The following is a 4,807-nucleotide window of genomic DNA, read 5'->3' on the forward strand; positions in this document are numbered from 1 at the left end:
TCCATGATGCAACGAGCAGATGGGACAGGACTGTTCCCTGGGAGATCACCGCCAGGTATGTGGAACTAATGAGGGAATACATGTAGAAATGAGGTAAGTGTAGGCCCTTTTCTAGCCTTAGAGGTTTGTGAAGACCTGCAGAAGCGCATCTGGAAATCAGCAGCTAGCTTACTGCAGTTGTTGTTTTGTGCTTGGCTGCTCTGTTTTGTGCAGTTCTGTTTATGATGTGTAATGCAGGTGATTTAATGAGCTAATTTGCTTTTCAGCTGTAGGAAATCACATGGATTTAACACTGGTAAAAGGCAGCAGCTTGGCACAGCAGCTGGCTAATGAAGACTTTTGGGGTGGTGTTTTTTTTTCTTTTCCCCAAAGCAGAAGTGGGGCAGCTTGGTGTGTTGACTCACAGCAGGGTAGGAGCATGTTGCGGAGAGGTTGGGGGGGGCTTTCCCTGGGGCGGCGGTGGGTAGCCCAGCACTGACGGAGCCCTCTGTTCCCTTTGCTGACTCAGCCATGGGGCTCAAGCAATAACACGAGCGTGTGGTGCGTAGCTCTGAGATGCGTGGTGCAGGCTGGGGATGAGGTTTTCTAATCCCATCTGTGCTAGGCTTGTTACACCCACAAGAATAAGATGGGTATCCTGAAACATTTAATGACGAGATGAAGTCACCCCAGCTGTCCTCCTGTATTTGAAGGTGCTCTGCAAATCCCGTAATGACCCTGCTGTGGCATGCTTGAGCTCTTTCTGAAGAGACACTTTCCAGGCCCGATTCTAAAAATACATTTACACTTTGGCAATATACAGGTATCGTGATGACTGCAGTTACCTACCTGCATGCTGTCTTTCAGCCTGGATTAGGTTTGGTTGCTGTTGAATTAGAACCAATTTCCTGGTCCTAGTCTTGGCTTGTGCAATCCCTGCTTTCTGTAAAAACACTGGCAAAGCTCATCTATTTTTAATTGTAGAACTCAGCTTTAACATAAGGGCTGTGATCATCCTAGAAATGCAGCTTCTAAGGCTCTTTCGTGGCTATGGGAGGTCACTTGTACACGCAGTTGTGCATCCTGGGGAAAAGATCCAGGAAAGCATCTGCGGGAGCTGTGACAGTTCCTGTGATTTGTGTCAGGGGCTCTTGGGCAAGTGTGGCCTCTGCATGGCCAGCAGGGAGCCTGCCCCTTGCCGGGTGCTGCTTCTAAGGCAGCAGCAAGAGCTCAGGACTCTGTTGTGCTTGCCGTGAACGGCACTCTGTCAAACTGGCTTTGGATGCAGTATCCCATGGTAACGTACCGGGAGCTAGGAGCCAAGCCAGGGAAACACTGGTGGGTGCTATTGCACAAGAAGCAGCCGTCTGCTTCAGCTGTGCTGGGTGCTACCAGTTTTTGGTTTGGTCCTGTCTCCCTCCTGAAAGTTTTTAAAAGAGGTGGCAGATTTAGAGAGCAGCAAAAAAGTCCTTTTACTCCCTCGAACTGAAGCTGCCCCTATCAGAGCAGTCTTCTCAAACACAGCCTCAGGGGACTGCAAAGCCTGCAGCAGGAGTGGTGGCTTCGGACGCGCCCGAGGCTGTGCCTCAGTGCAGTGTTAGGGAACGGTGTTAGCCGTAAGCCCCAGTGCCTGAATCTTTACGTTCCTACCTTGGTCCCCCTGCGAGCTGCTGCCCATCCTCCTCCCGCCAGCCCTGGCAGATACGGTCCATTCTCCAGCAAGCAGGCGAATTTGCAGAAGCCGGCCCCGTTTGCCTTGCCCCGGCGCTGGCTTGTGTGGGATCAGGTCAGGCATCGGCTGGGACTGCATCCCCTGAGGCTGAGCTCGGTGGAAGATGAGCAACCGGGAGCGAAACGCCAACTCCGGCAGTCCGGAGCTCCCTGCCCCACTCCCTGACTCCAGCCCTCCCCCAAGATCTCCCTGCACCTTGGCTGCTGCCATGCAGGGCAACAGGGGCATGGCAAAATGGGTGGACAGTGCCAGGTTCTGGTGAGGAAAAGGGGGGTGGACCCTCAGTCTGGTTTCTGAACTGTAGAGCAGGAGAGCTGACGGTGGTCCTCCAGGTCTTCCTGCATGAACAGCATTGGGATTCAGAGTAATCGCTCTTTTATAGTGCGTGGTCCATCCAACCCCACTGCTTGGTTTCCAGGGGTGGATGTAAGTGTGTGCCTGGGAGGAGTAAGAACAGCACCAGCAGATGTGACACTGCCCAAGCCTCATACAAGTTGTGGCTCGGAGGCTTTGAGTAAGAGGTGGCATCCTTGGATTTTTCTTCCTTTAATATAACTTCATTTAAGCTAAAATAGGCTTTCAGCACCTGAAATTCTTGAATATTCCTGAATATTCTTGAAAGGAGACCCAAGGCTCAGCTGCACACTATAGCACTGTGAAGTGTCTCGTTTGTCTCGAGCCTGATGACTTTGCTTTCTACCCAATTTCTTGTGTTACAAGAGGCAGCGAATAACCATTTCCCATTCACCTTTTATCTGCCACTCTTGATTTTGCACTAGCGTGCTCGGCTGTCCGCCCTTGTCCTACTGCCCGTCGTGTGGGGCTGGCAGGAGGGAATGGGAACCGGCACCAACATGGCCCTATTTCCTACCCTGTGACGTTTGCCTGGCTCTGCGGGCTCCGATGCATTTGTGGCAGCAGCGAAGGCACCAGCAAATACTCGGTTCTGCCATCCCTGCTGGGGGCCCAGAGCTACCGTGCAGGGGGTTGAGACACCTTACATCCTCTGCGTGAGGGCGAGTGACCTCATGGATCAACTGGAGAAGCGCTTTCCTGCTGGCAGAGGCAACTCCTCTGTAATTTGGCAATGCCTGCAATATTGTGATGTTTTTATTTTGAATGCTTTTGCTGATTTAGTGTCACTGAACAGCTCTGAGGCAGGAGTAAATTATTCATCTGCTCTGACTTCCTTCCTCTACCCTGTCTACGTACACAATAACAGCTCTGTACTGAGATCACTACTGGAGACCTGCTGCCTTTCAGAAATACCATGAGAGTCCTTCGGAGTTATAACTCACACCGGGATCATCTATTTTTCTTCATCCTAGTGGAAAGGTCTCATTAAAAGGCTTCCCCCCACAGCACTTGCACAGCACATGACGGATTCCCGACGATTCCCTGTGAGAGTTCCGCGTGAAGCATAAGCGGCACGGAGAGGGTAGGTAGGAAATGATAATTCATATTTTCAGACAGTAGATGAAAGCACAGTACACAGTTAAATCACCCGGGCTGAGGAGGACTTTCCCTAGGTGTATTCTTTACTAATAACTCCCAAGATCATCCTGTTGGCTTATTTGTAGCTCATTGTCCTTGTATTTGCTTCTGCTTAGAAAAAAAAAAAAATCACTTTTCATCTGCAGTTGTTTTATCTGATAGTTTCTTGGTCATGTTCACCGTGGTTATGATTTTTTAGTGTGTTTCTATCGAAATATGTGATTTTTATTGCATTGAATCATGTTGGCTGGACTCAGGCTCTGCAAAATGTGTTTTGGGGTTTTTTGGTAATCTGTTCTTCAGCCTAGATAGGGTTTCCCTTCAGTAACTCCTGGAAAATGGTGGAAATGTGAGCTGGTAAAGGATAAGGGAAGAGCGATGGCTTTCCTGGGTTCCTGGGAAATAACCACATGAAGGACGAGCATTTCATCTCCGGGCTGAGGACATCCACTTCTTTCCCTGGATGACGCTCCGATCTTACCAAGTCCCAGCACCTCCCATGTCTCAGCACTCTGATACCTGTAAAATAACTTTTAAATACGACTGCCTCACAAATGGGATCTACCTGTGCTATTCCCTTTGGTTGGTTGCAATTTAGGAGCTGAATGAACACGAAGCCTTTAGTGCTTCCCTATCCTCTTCTCTCCAAAATAATATTTTTAGCTGATCCCAGAAGATTTGAAACAAAACAAATGCATGCAGTGATATTATAAACTTGCCTGGATGCAAAGCTAAAAACTGCAGCTTGCTGTCATGCGCTGTAGGAAAGGAATTGAGTCAACTCATCCTTTCCAAAAAAAACATGCTTTTTTTTTTTTTCTGTTGTGTGGGAGGAGGAGAGAATTAGATATTCAGTGGAACGAGGACAATTAAAAGGAAACGCAGCTTCCAGCGATGCCATCATCTGTTCTGCTAGCCCTGAGCAACACTGAGACAACCTGGCTTTGTAATTGGGCCTCTTTTTTTTTTTCTCTCCGGCCTGCGCTTCCAGTTGGCACGGTGGCTGACATTTTCAGAAGCCTCCGTAGGATTGGGACGCAGGCGTGCCCGCTTCCGTTTTGCTTGGACAATCACCTAAAATGCAACTTTAAAGGGGATGAAAGGCTCCAAATTGCAGGGGATTGAGAGGTCATGGTCTCACCTGCCCAGCTTGCCCTTCCATGGAGTGTTACCGTGTAATGGGGACATGTCCATGGGTCCTACCACTGGATGAACCTGTGGTGCCACCCTCCACCATTCCTGGAGGATAAATGTTGTCCGAGATGGGTGGCGGGGATGCAGGCGCCTCTCCCATCTGCTGCCTCTTCCCCACAGCCCGTGGTCATGGCGGCCAGCTGGGCAAAGCCGGTCCCAGGCTCTCCAGGGCAAAGCTGACAGGGCCTCAGTTCATTTAATTAGCGTGCTTCACTTCTAAAGGGGAGCTAAATCAATCAGAAGGTCTCTTAAATGCCGCATAACAGCACGGAGCATGGATATTGTAATGCTTTTTCACTTACTTGCGTTAAAAATGGATTCGGAGCAGCTTTCCTGAAAGGCAGGGTAAGCGATGCCGAAGTCCTCAGCTCCACCATCGCTCCGGGTGTTTTCAGTGTTACTCAGCAT

Source organism: Phaethon lepturus, unplaced genomic scaffold (genome assembly GCF_000687285.1).
Source record: "Phaethon lepturus isolate BGI_N335 unplaced genomic scaffold, ASM68728v1 scaffold38241, whole genome shotgun sequence".
Taxonomy (NCBI): Eukaryota; Metazoa; Chordata; class Aves; order Phaethontiformes; family Phaethontidae; genus Phaethon; species Phaethon lepturus.